The 24245-nt window shown below is 48.3% G+C and overlaps 1 protein-coding gene across 1 annotated transcript in view; it reads right to left on the minus strand.

Moving 5' to 3' along the window:
* LOC124789771 (F-actin-uncapping protein LRRC16A) overlaps positions 1-24245 on the minus strand; it is a 524837-nt gene that overhangs the window by 317666 nt on the left and 182926 nt on the right.

The raw sequence follows: 24245 nt of genomic DNA on the forward strand, positions 1-24245 counted from the left end.
CGGAGTGAAAGTTTGGATTAGGGAATGATAGGCAAGGAAATCAGCTATGCCCTTTCAAAGTAACCATTCCAGCATTTGCCTGAAGCAACTTCGAGAAATCATGGAAAACGTAAATCCAGATTGCTGGATACGGGTTTGAACCATCGACCTCCTGAACGTGAGTCCAGTGTGTTACCCATTGCGCCGTCTCACTTGGTAGCATACTCCACGTGGACTAAATAATCTGTCATCAAATGGCCTTGGCAAAACCACCTGCATTGAAGTCAGAAGGTCCCAGGGTTCAAGGATCCAATACAGCTTTCAACTCACCATATGTTCCAAGTAACTTGCACAGGACACTGATTAAATTGATCGGGTGATAGCTGTCCATCTGTAGAAGCCGTTTACCCTACTTAAAAACTGGAATGATGACACTTTCTTGCCACTGGGAAGAGATTTCCCTCTTGCTCCAGAGACGGTTGAAAAGGTCAAGTACAAGGCATTCACTAGCCACTGATAAGTCTTTAAGAATTTGGTTGTGCATCCAGGCTTGTCCAGGAGCCATGTTGGGGCAGAGAGCAAGGTCCCTGGCGAATTCCCACTCGCTAAACAGCACATTATAAGGCTCCAGGTGATGGGGAACGAGAGATAAAGGGAGTCGTTTCATATGGTGTTTGAGAAAACAGAACACAGGCGGACAGTGCACCAATGCTGAGGCCAGCTTGAAATGCCGAGCAAAATGTTCAGCGCTAGAGTCTGGGCTGATGAGGATAACCTCACTCAGGGAAATTCCCAGGACACCAGTAGGACAGCAACCAAAAATGTGCCTTATCTTTACCCCACCTGCAAAGACGGAGTATGCGGCCCTATGGCAGCAACGTATTGTTCCCAAAAAATCTGTTTCTGGCACTTAATTAGGTAACGGGCCTGGGCACGAAGCTGCTTAGAGGCCAGGAGGTGGTCAGAGGTGGATGCCGTTTGTAGCGTTGGAAGGCTCAGCGGCGGTCTTTAACAGTTGCAGCAATTTTGAGGTTTTATGAAGGGACAGTCTTCTGTCAGGGAAATACTGAGGAATAAGTAAGTGCTAAAGCAGATGGCGAAAGATACCGTCGGTCAAACTCTGTACGGGCTCATCAACGCCATTGTGTGGTGGAACAGTTGGGTTGGTAGACACGGAAAAAGGCATCCCCATCCACATTAGTAAAGGCCCACATAGAAGGGCATCCAGTCCGAAGAAAAGAGTCAAGACAATCGGAAAATGATCGCAGTCACACAAATCGTCATGAACTACCCATTGAACGGTGGGGAGGAATTCAGGTCAACAGAGGGAAAGAGAGCAATGGTCAATGAAGTGCCACACTAATGTGTATGGAGCACCAGTGTTGAGGAGGCAGAGATCAAGCCTTACCAGCAGGCCTTCAACAATACTGCCCCAGTAAGTCGTCGCAGTATCACCCCAAAGAAGGTTATGGGCATTAAAATCACCAACGAGAAGGAAGGGAGGAGGGAGTTCGTCGACAGAGGGAAGAAGCGTAGGAAGAGGAGGAGGCCAGCCTGGAGGGAGCTAAAGACTACATATTGTTACCGCAGCATCTCAACACATGTGAAATGCCACTGCTTCCAGAGCAGTTTTAAGAGGAACCCAATAACTAACAATGCCCATACAGACCAAATGACAGAGACCACCAAAGGCTAACAAAGGGACAACACGGTTCGAGCAGGAAGTTTGGAAACCAGAAGAGTCAGTGAACGAATATCCAAGAAATGAGATTCCTGGAATACAACACAAGCTACAGAGTAGGGAGAAAGAAGAGGCTGAAGTTCTAAAAGGAGACAATAGTAACCATTACAGTTCCACTGAAAGAGAGTATTCATGAGACAGATGGACATCATGCTGAGTCAGTGTCCATCATCAGTAAGGACAGAATTTAGGATCGAACCCCGATTGAGAAGAAAGGGGCGACATCCCTGGTATTTTGGGAGGCCCTCGTCATGGGACTTGCACATCTGAATGTTGTTGTTCTTCTTCTCCTCCTCCTCTTCCTCCTGTGAAGGGCGAGGGGAGGTGTGGTCGGAAAGAGAGGAAGCTGCAGCAATATCAGGATCAGAAAGAGAATGAGCGGCCTTGAGGCCCACACAGTGCGGGTCCCATGTCCAACTCTAAGTAATAGGCGTTTTTTGCTAGTGGAAGCCCCATACTCGTCAGGTGCCAGAGAAGACAGTTTCTTTCTGCCACTGAGGACAAGGAGCAGTTCCATCAAGGGAGGTGACAGGAACCACCACGGAGGAGGAAAGGCAAAGTGGACAGGTTGGAGGTAAAGAGGAAACAGCATTGTTTTAGAAAGCATGATTTGTGCGAAACTCAGCTTGCCCTTTTCTCACATGACTACCTATGGGTAAGGGCAACAGGCAGACTCCATATTTCTAGATTTCTGGAAAGCATTGGACCCTGTGTCCCATTGCAGGCTGTTAGCACAGGTACGAGCATATGGAATAAGTTCTCAGATATGTGAGTGGCTCAAAGACTACTTAAATAATAAAAGCCAGTATGTTCTCCTCGACGGCAAGTGCTCATAAGAGACATGGGCATCATCAGGAGTGTGCAGGGAAGTGTGATACGACCACTGTTGTTCTCTATATACATTAATGATTCGGCACCCGATAGGGTGGGCAGCAATCTGCAGTTGTTTGCTGACGATGCCGTGGCAGATGGTAAAGCGTCGAAGTTGAGTGACTGCAGGAAGATAGAAGACGACTTAGACAATATTTCTAGTTGGTGTCATGAATGGCAGCTAGCCCTAAATGCAGAAAAATGTAAGTTAATGCGAATGAGTAGGAGGATCAAACCTGTAATGTTCAGATACAGTATTATAAGTGTGCTGTTTGACACAGTCAAGTCATTTAAACATCCAAGAGTAACGTTGCAAAGCGATATGTGATGGAACTGAGCCGTGGCGGCTCGGATTTGATCTATCGAACGTACCGCATATAATATTATCGCTGTGTCGCGGAGGAAAGAGAGAAGTGGCACCCCCTCGTGGGGGAAGTCGGCGAGGCACCTGTGACAGTCGAGTAGTTGGATTTTGGAGGGCGAGCAGAAACAGTGAGATAGGCAGTAGTGCGTGGAGCGTGAAGCCGTGTCTGCCAACGTCGTGTGTGGTGGCAAGAGGAAAGTTTGCCACGTTACCTGATTGTGTTCGAGCGTTTGCGGCGGACTTGGTGGGTAGAGGCGCCGATGCTGTCGGGAACATGCTGCTTCCTTGTTTATGATGGATTTTCCGTTTGCTTCTAGTGACTACATTCTCGTCTCTATGGCTCTGTGACTGATGTGATGCCATTGCGAGCACAGTTGGTTTGGATATAAGCAGCATTTTGTTCTCAGCGTCCATCGTTCTGGCGATTACTGAGTGTGCTTGCCGTTGGGGTGTATTTATTGAGCAGCGTGCTTTGGACGGTTGACCTTACTATTAGGAGTCCATTGCGTAAGGCCGCGTTTATCCTGTGAGGACTTGTTCTGCAACTCGTTGTTGTCAGTCGCTGAATTGTTCAAATGCATTCATACTTCTCTGCTTAAGTGTTATTGTTTTACGCTCCGCTGAATGGGAAAATGATAAAGGGCATTACTATTACTGACCTCCTTGTGTGCCACTTACTTGGTTGTTTTTTTCAGCCACGTAATTTGTGCGTTTATTGTAACGAACCGATGTCTGTTTCTGATCGTGACATTGAGTGTTAATCTTGTAATGAACACTGTTTTAGTTTTTCTAATCACTGTGTTGCAGGACATATCCCATTTGTGCCTCGCACGTGGAGAGCGGAGGCGGTTTATTGGCCATGATGATGTGTTGGTAGATCCATTTCACGAGTCCACGCCAGTCACCCGGAGATTTAGAAGTTGTATGTTGTGTTAAGTTAATACTCCTTACTTTAAGCGTAGTGCGCTCATGCACAGGAAGTTTATGTGGTTTTGCGCAGATTGCGCGGCATGTTTAGATGACTGAATTCACTGTGTTAAGTGGTGTCCTCTGAGGTGCTGGAAGTAGTGGATAGACAGCTGTTTTGGACACGTTGTATATGCAAATAATTTATGTCCTTATTACGTTGGTGAGTTGCTTGCCCTTCGTGTCACAGGTGGTGCTAATTTCATTAATTTCGCCACCGGTCTTCGCAGAGGCTGCGGGAGAAACCGACCCACTGTGGCAAGCAGTTACGTAGTCGCGCTCGCCCACCGTAGCGGGCGTTGTTTACTAGCCCGACGCCTTCCTGTGCTTGGTGGCCGGAGCGTGTTGACTGGTTTCTTACGGCTTGCAGTCCGGGAAACCGTGCCTTTGATGTACACGTGGAAGAATTATGTTTTGCTTCCAGTATCTCTGAGTGGCTCTATGTGGGTAACGATAACGAGTTATGTTGTTGGTGGCTCAGGCCGAAAGTGGTTCATTTGCTAAACAGAAGGTGTATATGCATTTCTTTTCCATAATTCTGTAAACATGTTTAGGTGGTTTCAAGTTGTGTTAATTATGTGGGAAATTGCCTTGAACAGACATTTAATTAATTAGTAAACAACTGAATGCTATTTGTGGTTGAAGTTTGTGTTCCTAAACATTAACGATTATTTTTAGTAGTTCACTTATGCAATTAGGCGATTTACAAGGCCTGTTGGGTTGTTTCCTTTCAAAAGTATTATCAATGTTATTAATAAAGAAGTGTGTTGTAAAAAAAATAAACAGTGAATGAAGTGCCTCAAATCCCTTTGGTCCACACCTTCCGTCATTCACCCTTGGGTGGTATTAACAAACGGTGAAAGCCCATTTCAGGAACGAGCATGTGAAAACTGTGGTAGGGAAGGCGAATGATCGATTTCGGTTTTCTGGAAGAATTTTACGAAAGAGTGGTTCACCGGGCGGATTCGCGCCGGGGACCAGGCACTCCTTCCCAATCCGGAAAGCCGTGCGTTAGACTGCACGGCCAACTGGGCGGGCATGTGATAATGAATACCACACCCGCCGATGTAATGCTTGGAAAGACATCACCGACGCGGGTTGGTGTACTGTATTCGACATCACTATCGCTAGAACAACAAGAAAAATGCGAGGGTACGCTTAGGAGTGCCGATAAGGGGACATATTGTTACAGCCGTATTGCCCGTCCTGCTTGTACACTATAGCAGGTCCAGTTGAACTGTTGCATTGCTATACTGTGCAGCTACTCCTCAGTGCGTTGAAATCACAATTCATCATGTCCAATCTATCCTTCCATTACGACTAGACACACGTAATTTTTTTTTTTGTTTTGTTTTTATGTGAATAGTAGTTTGATTACTTTCCTGAGACGTATGATGGGAACATAAGCCACGGTACCTTTACGTTCAAGTAGCAGATTTACGTTTCTGACTCGTTTTCGCACTGCAAAAAATCCTCCCGCCGTTACGTATTTGCCGATGAATAAAGGATAAAATTATATTTTAAAAAATACCTAGAGTCTTTTCTGTTTATCGATTTCACCACTTCCACGAAACCTTTTGGTATTTTCGATACTTGTAAATCCAGCCAACACACAGTGGCGTCTTTTATATACAGGGTGGTCCATTGTTAGTGACCGGGCCAAATATCTCACGAAATAAGCGTCAAACGAAAAAACTAAAAAGAAAAAAACTCGTCTAGCTTCAAGCGGGAAACCAGATGGCGCTATGGTTGGCTCGCTAAATGACGCTGCCATGGGTCAAACGGATATCAACTGTGTTTTTTAAATAGGAACCCCATTTTTATTACATATTCGTGTAGTACGTAAAGAAATATGTATGTTTTAGTTGGACCACTTTTTTCGCTTTGTGATAGATAGCGCTGTAATAGTCACAAACATATGGCTCACAATTTTAGACGAACAGCTGGTAACAGGTAGGTTTTTTTAAATTAAAAAACAGAACGTAGGTATGTTTGAACATTTTATTTCAGTTGTTCCAATGTGATACATGTACCTTTGTGAACTTATCATTTCTGAGAACGCATGCTGTTACAGCGCGACTACCTCTAAATACCACATTAATGTAATAAATGCAGAGAACCATCTGCCTCTAAACTTACTTGCACCTACGTTAAAGGATGACATGGAGCGGATGGAGTGGTCAGTTGAGATGGAGTTGTAACGAGGTGCGATTTAAAGGTAGACTAATGATGCACTAGAGAGAGAGAGAGAGAGAGAGAGAGAGAGAGAGAGAGAAGATGCTGCAGGTCAATTTTTCCGCTATTCTGTCAGGGTGCAATGGTCGTGTGACATAGCGTGTGCGTTCGACTTTTATGCAACCACGTGTTCTGTGGGGTCTTCGAGCAGTGTCTACTTGCGATCATTGACAGTATACCTCTTGGTCATCAGAGGACTTCCATCTCATGTGTGATGAAACATGCCATATTTCTCTGAACGAACGAAGATCTATGCGATGTTCTCCATTCCCCTATCGCATCTTGGGTATAAACTAAGACTTCAGGTTCATAACTAAGATGATTCTAAGTTAGCGTTAGGTGTTTGTGATGCACTGCAATCCCCGTGTATACATTTGCCTGACAGATGTCCTGTTTACAGAGTTAGTGGCGGCATGACGTGTAATTTCACATGTCAAACGCCGCTACTATGCGTTTATCTGTTTCCTTCTAAGAGGTATTTCCGTTAGTAATGATCATTTTATACAGGACTGATGCAGGCATATCATAATTTCTGCACCGTGATCCAATGTGAACAGTGGACGCTATACATCTCTGGAAAGCTATATTGTGCACTTCACACAGAATCGATATATGGTTGGTTACCATAGTTTATCGTAGAGAAACCGGCAAGAAGAAGGTATATCATACGCTGGATATATATATTTCTTACATTGGAATATTAACAATGTTACATTCAGTACAACTAATGGGTCGGAAACTGGAGCGCCCTAACATTATAGCCTGGAGAACAATAGGTTTGCTCCTGAGTGCATACCTGCCCTTGACGTAGGCAACCTCCACTAACAAAATGCATAAAAAGGAACTTTGGTCCACTGCTTTCGCACTCGTACCACCCACTCCGATCAGGGGCTCACCCTGTGGGTGCCAGTGAGCTGCAGGAAGAGCTGCCTGGCCCAGCAGTCGGTGCTGGAAGTTCCAATGCCCCAAAAAGATGAATAACCACTCCTAGGCATACACAAGGCAGTGGTAGCTCAGCTACTAGAAGTGTAAGCTCTGTTTTGTCACGCAGCTCAGCCACATAGGGACACAACAGCCCTGTTACTGGAGATGCTGGGGAGGGAGTTCTTTCTCAAACGACTCACACTACGGAAACAATTTAGAAAGGGAGGTCAAACCCCAAGGGGGGCCAGAAAAAGGTGAAAAAAGGGAAGAGTGGAAACGCGAGACACGCTCGGATGGGAAGGAGTGGATATGGGGAAGGGAATGCAGCCCAGGAGAGGAGAGGAGAGGAGAGGAGAGGGTGTGCAATAGCTCGAGGCCCTCTTGTGCGCAACACACACATCCATGAAAGAGCTCTGGGCCCTCTGGGGAGGGGGGAGGGGAGATATGTAGGGGGTTGAGATATATTCCCCTCCAGTCGATATGAACAGAACGAAAACGCATCACTTAAAAAATGAAGACACTTTGAATGCTAAAATTTTAACAGTAAATTGCGTAAGTATCTGTAACAAAATCCATGAAACCAACCTCCAAAAAAGCTGTCGTGCTCAAACTATACTCGGAACTGACACATGGATGAAACCCGAAGCAGAAAACTTCGAAATATTTAACCCGACAGTGAAGATATACATCGAAAAGATAGGTTAGACGCCATAGGAGGGAGAGTGTTCATCGTAATCGACAGTAATGTCGTCTCTGTCTAGGCCTGACTGCGATGCAAGCAACTGGCCCAGGCGAAATCAAGTTAATCATCGGAAACAACCGAATTCCGCCGCAACAGTTGTCGAATCATTCAAAGAAACTCTTCCCGGAAGTAAGCCGATCATCCAATATTGACTGGAGGCAACCTTATACTCCCGAGTACAGGCTGGGATATCATGGATTCATTGCAGGTGATATGGGCTAACAATCTTGTGAAGTAGTTCTATACACATTTTCCGAGAACCGTCTTGAGCGGCTAGTCCAGGAACCCATAAGCCGTGGGAGTATTTCAGACCTTGCAGTTACAAACGGGCCTTTCCATATCGAGTATTAGTATGAAGAAAGGGATTAGTGACTGTGACATAATAACGACAGTGGTTACGGCAGTTAAAAATTCCGTCAAGAAGGATAGGACAGTAGATAAGCAATCGTCAAATCCGACGTAGACAACGAATATAGTTCTTCTACGATTCATGTAGAGGAATTATGGGCAAATTTCTGGTTGTAGATCGCACTCTAGGGACGAACGATCGAGGACCTGGAAGGAAAAACCCACCACCATTTAATAGCAAAAAAGACAGAAAATGCTGAGGAGAGAGAGATTGTTACACTCTAGTTTCAAATTAGAACAAAGATATATAGACGGGACAAAAAATGTAGAAAGATCGATGCGCGCATCATACGACTTTCACTGTCCCATGTTAGTGAAAGAAGTTGCAAAGAAACCGACAAAGTTCTGATCCTGCACAAAATTGATAAGCGGGTCAAAGGCTTCTACTCAGTTACTCGTCGACGAGTCTCGTATGACAACAGTACACAATAAAATTAAAGATGAAGTTTTAAATTTCGTGTTGAAAAATCATTAATGGAGGAGGGTCATCGTTTAGACATACCATCGTTTGATGGTCGCACAGACTCCCGTATGGAAGGGACAGAAACAGCTATCCCTGGGGTTGACAGTCAGCTAAAAGAAATGGAAATGATTAAATCGCTTGGCCCGGACAAAATTCCAAATCGATTTTGAGGGTGTACTCTTCGGAATTGGTCTCTTACTCAGCATGAATTCATAATAAAGCTGTCAGACAGCGCAAAGTACTAAGTGACCGCTAAACAGTGCAAGTGGCTCCTGTAAATATTCTAAAAAGCATACAAGAATGAACCTGTGAAGCATAGACTAATATCCTTACTGGTGATTTTCTGCAAAATTCTTGAGAATATTCTGTAATTTCGAAAACTATAAATTTTCTTGTGGCAGGAAAGCAAATGAGCTTCGCTCGTCCGGAACTCAGCTTGTCATTTTGTTGGACAATGTTCTACGAACCATGGACGAAGGACAGACTCCATATTAGTAATTTTCGTGTGAACGAAGGTCCGAGCATATGGTATAAGCTCTCAGATATGTGAGTGGCTCGAAAATATCTTAAGCCGACGACGAGTGTTCATCCGAGACAAAGGTATCATAAAGCGGTTACTGCATCGATGATTTCAGCCGTAAATAGGAATATTAAAAAAGGTAGGAAGATTTTTCTGTTTAGCAAAAGTGACAAAAAGCAGATTTCAGAGTACTTCACGGCTCAACACAAAAGTTTTGTCTCAAGTACAGACAGTGTTGAGGATCAGTGGACAAAGTTCAAATCATCGTACAATATGCATTAGATGAGTATGTGCCAAGCAAGATCGTAAGAGAGGGAAAACAGCCACCGTGATACAACAAGCGAGTTAGAAAACTGCTGCGGAAGCAAAGGGAACTTCACAGCAAACATAAACATAGCCAAAGCCACGCAGACAAACAAAAATTACGTGAAGCGAAATGTAGTGTGAGGAGGGTAATGCGAGGGGCGTTCAATGAATTCGAAAGTAAAGTTCTATGTACTGACTTGGCAGAAAATCTTACGAAATTTTGGTCTTATGTCAAAGCGGTAGGTGGATCAAAACAAAATGTCCAGACACACTGTGACCAAAATGGTACTGAAACAGAGGATGACAGACTAAAGCCGAAACACTAAATGTCTTTTTCCAAAGCTGTTTCACAGAGGAAGACTGCACTGTAGTTTCTTCTCTAAATTGTCGCACAGATGACAAAATGGTAGACATCGTAATGCATGACAGAGGAATAGACAAACAATTAAAATCGCTCAAGAGAGGAAGGGTCGCTGGACCTGATGGGATACCAGTTGATTTTACACAGAGTACGCGAAGGAACTTGCCCCCCTTCTTGCAGCGGTGTACCGTAGGTCTCTAGAAGAGCGTAGCGTTCCAAAGGATTGTAAAAGGGCACAGGTCATCCCCGTTATCAAGAAGGGACGTCGAACAGATGTGCAGAACTATAGGCCTATATCTCTAACGTCGATCGGTTGCAGAATTTTGGAACACGTATTACGTTCGAGTATAATTACTTTTCTGGAGACTAGAAATCTACTCTGTAGGAATCAGCATGGGTTTCGAAAAAGACGATCGTGTGAAACCCAGCTCGCGCTATTCGTCCACGAGACTCAAAGGGCCATAGACACGGGTTCCCAGGTAGATGCCGTGTTTCTTGACTTCCGCAAGGCGATCGATACAGTTCCCCACAGTCGTTTAATGAACGAAGTAAGAGCATATGGACTATCAGGCCAATTGTGTGACTGGATCAAAGAGTTCCTATATAACAGAACGCAGCATGTCATTCTCAATGGAGAGAAGTCTTCCGAAGCAAGAGTGATTTCAAGTGTGCCGCAGGGGAGTGTCGTTGGACCGTTGCTATTCACAATATACATAAATGACCTTGTGGATAACATCGGAAGTTCATTGAGGCTTTTTGCGGATGATGTTGTTGTATATCGACAGGTTGTAACAACTGGAAATTGTACTGAAATGCAGGAGGATCTGCAACGAATTGACGCATGGTGCAGGGAATGGCAATTGAATCTCAATGTAGACAAGGATAATGTGCTGCGAATACACAGAAAGAAAGATCCTTTATCATTTAGCTATAATGTAGCATGTCAGCAACTGGAAGCAGTTAATTCCATAAATTATCTGGGAGTAGGCATTAGGAGTGATCTAAAATGGAATGACCATATAAAATTAATCGTCGGTAAAGCAGATGCCAGACTGAGATTCATTGGAAGAATAATAAGGAAATGCAGTCCGAAAACAAAGGAAGTAGGTTACAGTATACTTGTTCGCCCACTGCTTGAATACTGCTCACCAGTGTGGGATCCGTATAAGATAGGGTTGATAGAAGAGATAGAGAAGATCCAACGGAGATCAGCGCGCTTCGTTACAGGATCATTAGTAATCGCGAAAGCGTCACGGAGATAGATAAACTCCAGTGGAAGACTCAGCAGGAGAGACGCTCAGTAGCTCGGTACGGGCTTTTGTTGATGTTCCGAGAACATACCTTCACCGAGGAGTCAAGCAGTATATTGCTCCCTCCTACGTATATCACGTGAAGAGACCATGACAATAAAATTAGAGACATTAGAGCCCACACAGACGCAAACCGACAATCTTTCGTTCCACGAACAATACGAGACTGGAATAGAAGGGAGAGCCGATAGAGGTACTCAAAGTACCCTCCGCCACACACCGTCAGGTGTCTTGCGGAGTATGGATATAGATGTAGATGTAGAAGGCATCGTCAGAAGTGATCCAGGGAAGTGTGATAGGACCACTCTAGTCCTCTATATACAGACACGATCTGACTGACAAGGTGAGCAGCAATCTGCGATGGTTTGCTGATGACGCAGCGGTGTGCAGATCACTGTCGTCGTGGAGGATAGAGGATTAGTTGGACAGAATTTCTATTTCGTATCATGAATGGCACCTTGCTGTAAATGTAGGAAAGTGTAAGTTAATGCAGATGAATAGGAAAAACAATCATACTTTGTTTGAATACAGTATTCGTGATGTGCTGCTTGGGGCAGTCACAACAATTAAATACACTATGTGATCAAAAGTATCTGAACACCTGGTTGAAAATGGCGTAAAAGTTCGTGGCGCCCTCCATCGGTAATGATGGCATTCAGTATAGTGTTGGTCCACCCTTAGCCTTGATGATAGCTTCCACTCTCGCAGGCGTACGTTCACACAGGTACTGGAAGGTTTCTTGGGGAATGGCAGCTCATTCTTCACGGAGTGCTGCACTGAGGAGGGGCATCAATGTCGCTCGGTGAGGCCTGGCACGAAGTCGGCTTTCCAAAACGTTCCAAAGGTGTTCCACAGGATTCAGGTCAGGACTCTGTGCAGGCCAGTCCATTACAGGGATGTTATTGCAGGCACAGGCCGTGCATTATGAACAGGTGCTCGATCGTGTTGAAAGATGCAATCGCCATCCCCAAATTGCTCTTCAACAGTGAGAAGCACACCGTAACACCACCGCCTACGAATTTTACTGTTGGCGCAACACACGCTGGCAGATGACGTTCACTGGGCATTCGCCATACCCACAAGCTGCCATCGGATCGCCACATTGCGTACCGTGATTCGTCACTCCACACAACGTTCTTCCACTGTTCAGTCATCCAATGTTTACGCTCCTTACATCAAGCGAGGCGTCGTTTGTCATTTACTGGCTCGATGTGTGGCTTAAGAGCCCCCGCTCGACCATGAAATCCAAGTTCTCTCACCTCCCACCTAACTGTCATAGTAGTTGCAGTGGATCCTGATGCAGTTTGGATTTCCCGCGCGATGATCTGGATAGATGTTTGCCCATTACACATTACAGCCCTCTTCAACCGTCGGCGGTCTCTGTCAGTCAACAGATGAGGTCGGCCTGTGCGCTTTTGTGCTGCACATGTCCCTTCACGTTTCCACTTCACTATCACATCGGAAACAGTGGATCTAGCGATGTTTAGGACTGTGGAAATCTCGCGTGCAGACGTACGACACAAGTGACACCCAATCACCTGACCACTTTCTAAGTCCGTGAGTTCCCCAGAGCGCCCCAATCTGCTCTCTCACGATGTCTAATGACTACTGAGATCGCTGATACGGAATACCTGGCAGCACAATGCACCTAATATGAAAAACGTATGTTTTTCAGTGTGTCCAGATACTTTTGATCATGTAGTGTATCTACATGTAACGTTGTAAGGCGATGTGACATTGGGAGAGCACTTATGTGCTTGGTAGTAGGAAAGGCAAATGGTTGACTTTGGTTTATTGGGAGAATTCTAGAAAAATGTTGCTTATCTGTAAAGAAGATCGTGTGCAGAACACTAGTGGAATCTATTCTCGAGTACTACTTGAGTTGGTTGGTTAGTTGGTTTAAAAGAGGGGGGGGGGGGGGGGGGGGGACCAAACTGCTACGTCATAGGTTCCTCGTTGCGATTAAAATAATTCCACAAGGGTGGGAGTAAAATAATCGAGAAATACAAAACACAGCTGGAAGAAAGGAGAAAACCAAAAGAATGACAGAAGGACAACAAACACTAAAATGGACAAAATCGGACAAGAAAACCACAGAGAGTCTCAAGAAACATGTAAAAGAGATCAAAACAAGAGAGCAGATTACCCTGGCTGGCTGACCATGAGATTAAAAAGTACAATCCAGCCAGCCACTCGGCAACACATTGAAACCTACAGCCAAAAAGCACTAGGGTGGAGGACACAGAGGGACAAAGGACATGCGCTGAAACTTAGATCAAATGATAAACCCCACTCACACGGATAAAACATAAAACTAAAGCTGCTGTTGAGGCATTGTCGCCCAACACCGAAGGCAGGGTGCTGGGAAAGTTAAAAGTCTGCCGCAGAGCGGCTAAAAGTGGGCAGTCCAGCAAGAGGTGGACCACTGATATTTGGGAGCCACAGCGACACTGAGGTGGGTCCTCGCGATGGTGGAGGTAACCATGCATTAGCCACGTATGGCCATTGTGGAGCCTGCAGAACACAACTGATTCCCTGCGAGAGGACCGCATGGAACACTTCCACACATTCGTAGTCTCCTTAATGACACGCAGTTTGTTGTACGTACTGTCATGCCGTTCTATCTCCCAAAGCCGAAAAACCCTGCGGTGTAAGACAGAACGCAGGTCAGTTTTGGAAATGCCCATCTCCAGAAGCGGTTTCTGCGTAACCTGTATGGCCAGCGTGTAGGCAAGTTCGTTGTTTGAGATTCCAACGTGTCCTGGGGTCCACACACATACCACTAAACGATGGGATCGTTCCAGGGCATAGATGGGCTCCTGAATGGACGCTACCGAAGGATGCCGAGGGTAGCACTGGTCGAAAGCTTGTCGGCTGCTCAAGGAGTCAGTACACACGAAAAATGACTCGCCAAGGCATGAGCGGATTTGCTCAAGAGCACAAGATATGGCTGCCAGCTCTGCAGTGAAAACACTGCAGCCATCTGGCAAGGAGTGCTGTTCAATATGTCCTCCATAAACATACACAAAGCCTACGTGACCATCAGCCATCGAGCCGTCGTGTAAACCACTTCATGGCCCGGTACATGTCGAGAATCGAGAGGAAGTGATAGCGGAGAGCCACAGGGCTAATGGAGTCCTGAAGGCCATATGAAAGGTCCAGAAGAATCTGCGGCCTAGGTATACACCATGGAGGTGTACTTTGAATGGACCTCGAGGAGAGGTGGTAATGGGAAGGACTCCAATTCAGACAGAAGGGACCGGATACAAACCGCAATCCTACGCCCTGACCTGGGCTGCCGATGCGTGAGATGAGCCGCCAGGTTGGAAAAAGGATATGGTAATTCGGATGCGCAGAACTTACGAACGTGTGCAACGTAACTGCCGAGAAGTTGTAGACGCCTAACCTTCAATGGAGGGACTCCAGCCTCCACCAGGACACTGGTCACCGGACTCGTACTAAAAGCTCCTGTCGCTAGGTGAACCCCGCAGTGGTGCACAGGGTCGAGTAAATGCAACGCTGAGGTCGCCGTTGAACAGTAAACTCCCATAGTCAAGGTGGGATTGAACAAGGGCTCTGTAGAGCTGCAGCAGCCTAGAGCGATCTGCACCCCAGTTGATGTTTCTCAGGCAGCAGAGGGGAGTGAGGTGCTGTCAGAGCTTCCGCTTAAGCTGACGAAGGTGAGGTAGCCAAGTCAATAGGGCGTCGAAAACCAGTCCCAAGAATCGATATGTCTCCATTACAGTGAGTGGATCGTCATTAAGGTAAAGTTCTGGTTCTGGATAAAAGGTGCGATGCTGACAGAAATGTATGACACAAAACTTCGCGGCTGAAAAGCCTTGGGCTAGAGCCCATGACTGCGCCTTGCGAGTGGCTCCCTGTAAGCGCAGCTCAGCAACACCAGTACTAGAGGAGCAATACAAAATTCAGAAGTCATCTGCATAGAGAGAAGGTGAGACCGACGGCCCTACAGCTGGTGCTAGACCGTTAATAGCCACTAAAAATAGACACTCAATATGGAGCACTGCGTAACGCCATTCTCCTGAATACGGGGGCGGAACTATGGGAGGCACCGACTTGGACACTGAAGGTATGGAGCGACAGGAAGTTTAGGACAAAAATCGGGAGCGGGCCCCAGAGACCCCACTCAAGGATATGATGTCACCACGTAGTATTATATGCTTATTTAAAAAAGATGGCAACCAGATGTTGGCGTCCGGAAAAGGCTGTTCAGATGGCAGACTCGAGGGACACAAGATCATCAGTGGTAGAGCGACCCTGGCGGAAGCCGCCCTGACATGGAGCTAGTAGGCACGTGACTTCAGAACCCAACCCAACCACTGACACACCATACATTCCAGCAGCTTACAAAGAAAATCGGTGAGGCTAATGGGCCAGTAGCTATCCACATCAAGCGGTTTCTGACCGGGTTTGAGTACGAGAATGATGGTGCTCTCCCACCACTGCAATGGAAAGTCACCATCGCACCAGATCTGGTTGAAGATGACGAGGAGATGTCGCTTGTAGTCACTACATGTTTAATCATCTGAATGTGGATCCGATCCGGCCCAGGGGATCTGTGTCGGGGCAATGTGCAAGGGCGCTAAGGAACTCCCACTCTGTAAACGGGGCATTATAGGGTTCACTGTGGCGTGTAGTGAACGAGAGGACTTTCCTTTCCATCCGCTGTTTGAGGGTGCAAGAGGCAGGGAGGAGGGTTGTTCTCCGACGCAGAGGCTGAAGCATAGTGCTCAGCATTTGCGTCGGTAGATAACACGCCATCGATGTTAATGCCAGGGACACCTGTATGGGTCTCGTACCCAAAAAGACGTCTGATATTCGTCCAGACTTGGGAAGGTGACGTATGGCACCCAATGGTAGACACGTACCTCTCCCAACACTCCGGATTCCGTCGTTTTATAAGCTGGAGAACGCGGGCATGGAGCCGCTTAAATACTATTGCTTGCTCTAGGGAAGGGTGCCGCTGTAGAGCTCGCCGACGCTCATTAATTGCCTCAGCGACTTCCGGCGACCACCAAGGGACAGTCTTTCGCTGGGGCATCCTAAAGAACAAGGGATCGCGTTTTCCGGTGCAGAAACGATGGTTGAAGTGACCTGCTCAACAACAACATCGATGGCACCATGTGGGGGAGATTCAGCGATGACAGCAGAGGCGAAGGCTTCCCAATCAGCCTTGTTTAAAGCCCATCTGGGTAGGCGTCTGTGGGCATGACACCGGGGTAGTGATAGGAAGATGGGGAAGTGGTCACTACCACACAGGTCGCCATGTGCTCTCCAGTGGATAGATGATCAATGGCCGAATATGTGCCATGTGCTACAGTGAAATGTGTAGGGGCACCTGTATTTAAGAGGCAGAGGTCGAGTTGTGACAGTAAATTTTCGGCCTCCCTACATCAGCCAGTAAGCATGGCGCCACCCCACAAGGGGTTAAGAACGTGAAAATCCCCCAGAAGTGGGAAAGGTTTACGGAGTTGATCAATCAGTGCAGCCAATACTTTCAGGGGTACTGCACCATCTGTAGGAAGATATATATTGCAGACAATTATTTCCTGTGTCATCCTTACCCTGACAGCCATAGCTTCAAGTGGGGTTTGAAGAGGCACAGGTTCACTACATACTGAGTTCAGGACATAGACGCAAACTCCACCTGACACACTATTATAGTCGCTACAGTTCCTGTAACATCCCTTATAGCCATGGAAGGCAGGGTCTGCATTGCCAGGAACCAGGTATCCTGGAGGGCAATGCAGGAAACAGGTGTAAAGCTTAACAGTTGCTGTAGCTCAGGCAGGTGGTGGAAAAACCTGCCGCAATTCCATTGGAGAGTTACATGATCCGTGAGACTGGGAAGGCATGGAGTACTCAATGAGGCAGTCTACGCCTCAGAGTCACCTGCTTCTATCATATGAGTACCTGTGCGATCGACATTCATTGTGTCTAAGGGTCCAGCGAGATCTAGGTCCTCAGCAGACGCCAGAATCTCTACCTCATCGTCAGACATAGAGCTTGTATGTAGTGGTGGTGTGAGTGCCACTGCAGTGGCTTGGTTTTGGGGGGTCTACTTCTTTTTAGGTTTCTCTCGCTGTTCCTTAGGTTTGTCTAGCTAGGAGGGTTTCACTGATTCAGTCTCAGGGAGTGAGGAGGACAGTGAAGCCCTACAACCAGCTACCTGTGGTTGCTTCAGCTTTGCCACTGGAAGGGATCTGGGAAGGGAATGACCCAAGGGCTCCCTTCCTGGCGAGAGGAGACAAAGAAGACTCCGGCTGAGAAGTGGGGACTGACGTCCACGATGGCTTTGGGGGGGGGGGGGGGGGGTGTTGCTCCTGAAGTAGGTTGTAGGTTGTGCAGGAGCAACAGGGAGGGAAGTGCCCCCACTCCCACATCAAGGGGGCAGGTGGAGTCTGACGATTCTGAGAGTCAACTACACGCGGCAGAAAGGACGATGGTAGAACCATTGTCGCAGCGGCGTCACCCTGATGCCACCCACTCTGACCAGGGGCCCTCCCCACGGGCGCCACCCAGCCACAGCATAGGTCACCTGGCAGGATGGCCATTCCTGGGAGTCCCGATGCCCCAGGGTGACGGGAATCTCCTTGGTATACGTGGGAAGTTAACGATGCAGGTGTTAGCAGAGCGATTCCTGTGTGGTCAGGGGCTACAACCAACAGGGTACATGGCGACCCCACCATAACGGGCAGGCTACCGTGCAGGAAATCAGGAGCAAACGAGCTAAGAAGTCAATTATGGTCGACAGTGCATAAAGCGATACTGCACAGAGGATGGAGGAAACCACACCCAGGAGGGTGACAACAGCTGGAGAATGAGCGGAAGTGCAGATCCATGTCGACGAAGGATGCGAGAGGTCTCAGTGCATGATGGACACTATACACCATGTAAAACGCCCCTCCCCAATTGGCTCGCTCTTCGGAAAAAGTTTGAAAAATGGAAGTCATACCCTACAGGGGCCCATCGGATGAAGGCTGAAACGTGTGAGACTCCTTTTAGTCGCCTCTTACGACAGGCAGGAATACCTCGAACCTATTCTAACCCTGGACCTGCAGCGAGATTACTACTTGAGTGTTTGGGATCCCCACGAGGTTGGATTAACGGAAGAAATCTAAGCAATTCAGAGGCGTGCTGCTAGATTTGTTATCGCTAGTTTCGATCAACACTTAACTATGATGTTGGATTCCTTGGCGTAAGAATACGTTCTTTTCGGCAAATACTACTGAGAAAATTTAGATAACCGGCATTTTCGGATGATTGCTGACTGATTCTACTGCCGCCAACGAACGCTTCGCGTGAGGAGCAAGAAAACAAGATGATAGAGATTAGGGCGAGTACGGAGGCAGACAGGCAGTCGTCTTTCCCTCGCTCCAATTGCAAGTGGAACAGGAAAGGGAATGACTAGAAGTGGTACAGGGTACCCTCCGCTATGTACCATGTGTAGTAACTAAGTCCAGCTAATGCCAGTGGGGACAAACTTAAAATTTTTAATAGCCCAAAAGGCTAATGATATCAAAGATACACTGCAAAATCATGTCTGTGATTCATGCAGTACCATGCTCCAATGGGTACGCAAAGCCATTCCAGTTACAATATGCTCCAGGAGGAATTGGCGGTGTTCAGGGATATGAGGGGAACGATCATGCTAAGCAAAAAGGTCTAGTATACGTAGGTTCTGAAATGCAGTCCTTAAGAGTTATGCGTGCTTGTTTAGTAGGAGATTTGTGTTTCACAGCAGCGATGATGAAGTGCTCACAACTCTTAAGGTACGCGTTTTAGAGCCCACGTTTGCTAGACTTTTTTGCTTCGCATGATTGTTCCCCTCATATCCCTGAACACTGACCATTCCTCCTCGGACACCCTGTATATATCATACTCTTTGGCTATAAGAAGTCCTTTGAAAGTATTGATGGGACCAGAAGAATACCATGATATGGCTGCCCGTCCCATCACACTTCTATCTCCACGCTTAACTGTTGGAAATCAAGCAATTACGATTGTAGGATTCTTTTGGCGTTCTCCGGACGTAAATCCGGCCCGATGTTTGAAATAACGAAAATGTTGAGTCGTCGGGCCATATGACGTGTTCACACTTATCAGTCGTCCAGGATTTATGCTCCTCACAATGTGTTTTACGCTTCTTTGCGTCGGTTGTCGTCACTAATGGTTTCGGTATAGCAGCTCGCCTATCATATTCGTTTTATGGACTTATCGGCGGGCAGTGTCGATGATAGATATGGGGTCTCGAAGATGGCTGCAGTCATGGACAGTGCGGCTGGTCCCGGCTGAGGTTCGAGTCCTTCCTCGGGCATGGGTGTGTGTGTTTGTCCTTAGGATAATTTAGATTAAGTAGTGTGTAAGCTTAGGGGCTGATGACCTTAGCAGTTAAGTCCCATAAGATTTCACACACATTTGAACATTTTTTTGAAGATGGCTATTGAGCTCTGCAGGCACTTTATCCGCCGTAGTTTTGTGTTGTTTTGACACAATTTGTATTAGGGTACGACGATCTCTGTCATTTAGTTCTGACTTGCGCCCACTATGATGTTTATACAATGATGTCTTTTCATGTTTTTGGTTTGGTTTGTGGGATTAAAGGGACCAGACTGCGATGGTCATCGGTCCCTTTTTCCAAATACTAAAAACACCCACAGAGAATAAAAACGAGTAACAGAATAGATCACAGACAACACAGAACAAGAGAGACTGAGACAAAGACCAGACAAGACGAACTAAAATCACACAGTGTGACGGTGGTTGGCCGACCACAGAAACAAAAAAGGAAAAGCAACCACCGAGAAACGCATTAAAAACTCAGATTAAAATCGTAGGCCAATTGCCAGACTCAACACAAAAGAACATAAACACTCATAGTAAACGATAAAAACCCCCCTGCCCGAATAAAACGTAAAACTAAGCCAGCCATAACAGGGTCATCAGATAAAAGGGCAGGGAGCGTATCAGGCAGCGCAAATGTCTGCCTGACCACAGCTAAAATGGGGCAGGCCAACAAAATGTGGGCCACTGTCAGAGCCGCCCCGCAGCGACATAGAGGAGGGTCCTCCCGGCGCAGTAAATAACTGTGTGTCAGCCGGGAGTGGCCAATGCGGAGCCGACAAAGGACGACTGAGTCCCTGCGGTTGGCTCGCATGGATGACCGCCACACAGTCGTCGTCTCCTTAATGGCACGGAGTTTATTGGGCGTGATCCGATCGCGCCATTCAGCGTCCCAAAGTGCAAAAACTCTTCGGCGTAGGACTCCCGCAAATCAGTCTCTGGGAGACCAACATCCAGAGGTGGTTTACTCGTGGCCTCTTTCGCCAGGCGGTCAACATGTTCATTGCCCGGGATACTGACATGACCGGGGGTCCACACAAAGACTACAGAGCGGCCGCAACGGGCAAGAGTATGCAGGGACTCATGGATAGCCATCACCAGACGAGAACGAGGGAAACACTGGTCGAGAGCTCGTAAACCGCCCAGGGAATCGCTACAGATAACGAAGGACTCACCTGAGCAGGAGCGGATATACTCTAGGGTACGAAAGATGGCAACCAGCTCAGCAGTGTAAACGCTGCAGCCATCCTGCAAGGAACGTTGTTCGGAATGGTCCCCTAGAGTTAGCGCATACCCGACACGACCAGCAACCATCGAACCGTCAGTGTAAACTATGCCAGAGCCCTGATACGTGGCCAGGATGGAATAAAAGCGGCGGCGGAAGGCCTCTGGAGGGACTGAGTCCTTCGGGCCCTGTGCCAAGTCGAGCCGAAGGCAAGGGCGAGGAACACACCATGGGGGTGTACGCAAAGTGGCCCGGAAAGGAGGTGGAACAGTGAAAACCCTAAGCCCCGAGAGAAGCTCTTTGACGCGGACCGCGATCGTACAACCTGACCGGGGCCGACGGTCTGGCAGATGGATGACCGATTGCGGGAACAGGAGACGATAGTTTGGATGCCCGGGCAAGCTAAAAACATGGGCAGCATAAGCGGCCAGCAAACGTTGGCGCCGTAACCGCAGGGGAGGGACACCTGCCTCCACTAGTATGCTGTCCACAGGGCTGGTGCGGAAGGCACCAGTGGCAAGTCGTATCCCGCTGTGTAGTATTGGGTCCAGTACACGCAACGCAGATGGGGAAGCGGAGCCATAAGCCAGGCTCCCATAATCCGACGGGACTGGATTAACGCCTGGTAGAGCCGTAACAAGGTAGATCGGTCGGCGCCCCAGCTGGTGTGGCTCAAGCATCGCAGAGCATTGAGATGCCGCCAACACGCATGTTTAAGCTGCCGAATATAAGGCAGCCAAGTCAACCGGGCATCAAAAAGTACACCCAAAAACCTGTGGGTCTCCACCACAGCAAGAAGTTCGCCGTGGAGAGAAAGCCGCGGCGCAGGATGGACCGTTCGGCGCCGGCAGAAATGCATAACGCGGGTCTTGGCAGCCGAAAACTGAAAACCACGCGCTACAGCCCAAGACTGCGCCTTGCGGATTGCGCCCTGTAGCTGACGTTCAGCAGCTACAATGCCAATAGAGCTATAGTAAAGGCAGAAGTCGTCAGCATACAGGGAGGCGGAGACAGAATTTCCCACGGCCGCAGCGAGCCCGTTAATGGCTATTAAAAACAGGCATACACTTAAAACAGAACCCTGTGGCACACCGTTCTCCTGGGCTGGGAGGAACTATATGAGGCCGCGACTTGCACGCGGAAGGTACGATACGACAGAAAATTGCGGATAAAAATCGGCAGAGGACCCCGAAGACCCCAACCATGAAACATAGAAAGGATGTGATGACGCCATGTCGTATCGTACGCCTTCCGCATGTCGAAAAAGACAGCGACCAGGTGCTGACGGCGGGCAAAGGCAGTACAGATGGCCGACTCCAGGCTCACCAGATTGTCGGTGGCGGAGCGGCCTTTACGGAACCCACCCTGAGACGGAGCCAGATGGCCCCGAGACTCCAGTACCCAATTCAAGCGCCGGCTCACCATCCGTTCAAGCAACTTGCAAAGAACGTTGGTGAGGCTAATGGGACGGTAGCTGTCCACCTCCAGAGGGTTCTTTCCAGGTTTCAAAACGGGGATGACAATGCTTTCCCGCCATTGCGACGGAACTCCCCCTCGACCCAAAGACGGTTGTAAAGGTCGAGGAGGCCCCGCTGGCAGTCCACTGAAAGGCGTTTCAGCATCTGACAGTGGATGCCATCTGGCCCAGGAGCGGTATCAGGGCAAGCGGCTAGGACACTGCGAAATTCCCACTCACTGAATGGAGCATTATAAGATTCTGGGTGGTGGGTGCGAAACGAAAGGCTCCGACGTTCCATCCGCTCTTTAATGGAGCGGAAGGCCAGTGGGTAATTGGAAGAAGCGGAACTAAGAGCAAAATGCTCTGCCAAGCTGTTGGCGATTTCGTCGGAGTCTGTACAAACTGCTCCATTTAGTGAGAGCGCAGGGACGCTGACAGGGGTCCGATAGCCATAGAGGCGTCGGATCTTGACCCAGACCTGCGATGGAGAGACATGGAGGCCAATGGTGGACACATACCGCTCCCAGCACTCCTGCTTGCCGTGGTGGATAAGGAGGCGGGCTCGCGCACGCAGCCGTTTGAAGGTGATGAGGTGTTCAATGCAGGGATGTCGCTTGTGACGCTGTAACGCCCGCCGGCGATCTTTAATCGCTGCAGCGATCTCAGGCGACCACCAAGGCACAGTCCGCCGCCGAGGGGACCCAGAGGAACGGGGAATGGCAGATTCGGCGGCAGCAACGATGCCTGTGGTGACCGATTGAACCACCGCATCAATGTCATCATTAGAGAGAGGCTCAATAGCGGCAGTGGAGGAGAACAAGTCCCAGTCAGCCTTATTCATAGCCCATCTGCTAGGGCGCCCAGAAGAGTGACGCTGTGGTAGTGACAGAAAGATCGGAAAGTGGTCACTACCACACAGGTCGTCATGCACACTCCATTGGACAGACGGTAAGAGGCTAGGGCTACAGATCGAAAGGTCAATGGCGGAGTATGTGCCATGCGCCACACTGAAATGTGTGAAGGCACCATCATTTAAAATCGAGAGATCGAGCTGCGACAATAAATGCTCAACGGTGGCGCCTCGACCTGTTGCCACTGACCCACCCCACAGAGGGTTATGGGCGTTGAAGTCGCCCAATAGCAAGAAAGGTGGCGTCAATTGGGCTATCAGCGCAGCCAGGACATGCTGCGAGACATCACCATCCGGTGGAAGGTAAAGACTGCAGACGGTAACAGCCTGTGGCGTCCACACCCGAACAGCGACAGCCTCTAAAGGTGTTTGGAGAGGGACAGACTCGCTGTGCAGAGTGTGAAGGACATAGAGGCAGACGCCACCAGACACCCTTTCATATGCTGCCCGGTTCTTATAATAACCCCGATAGCCACGGAGGGCGGGGGTCCGCATTGCTGGAAACCAAGTTTCCTGAAGAGCAATGCAGAAGAAAGGGTGAAGGCTGATAAGTTGGCGGAGCTCAGCTAGATGGTGGAAGAAACCGCTGCAGTTCCACTGGAGGATGGTATTGTCCATGGCGGAGAAAGGCGTGACAGAAGGCAGATTACGCCGCTGGGTCACCTGCTGCCTCCGATGGAGCACCTGTGCAAGTGCTATCCATTGCGTCTGAGGGACCGGCGAGATCAAGGTCCTCAGCGGACGCAAGGATCTCCACCTCATCGTCAGACGCAGAGCTTTTAGGTAGCGGTGGAGTAGGTGCCACCGCAGGTGTCTTGGTCTTACGGGTCTTCAAAGTCGTTTTCTCTCGCTGTTCCTTTGGTTGCCGTTGTTGAGAGGGCTTATTGGTGTCAGTCTCCGGGACCGAAGAGGATCGCGAAGCCCGTCGACCAGCGACCTGTGGCCTCTTCAGCCACTGGTTGGTGTCTGCTGTGCCGCTGGTAGGAACCTGGGAAGGGAGTGACCCAAGGGATCCCTTCCGAGCGAGAGAAGCCGAAGAAGACTTACGCTTCTCCGGCTTATAAGTGGGGACTGGTGTCCCCGGTGGTTTAGTGGGTG

The sequence above is a fragment of the Schistocerca piceifrons genome, chromosome 3, assembly GCF_021461385.2.
Source record: "Schistocerca piceifrons isolate TAMUIC-IGC-003096 chromosome 3, iqSchPice1.1, whole genome shotgun sequence".
NCBI lineage: Eukaryota > Metazoa > Arthropoda > Insecta > Orthoptera > Acrididae > Schistocerca > Schistocerca piceifrons.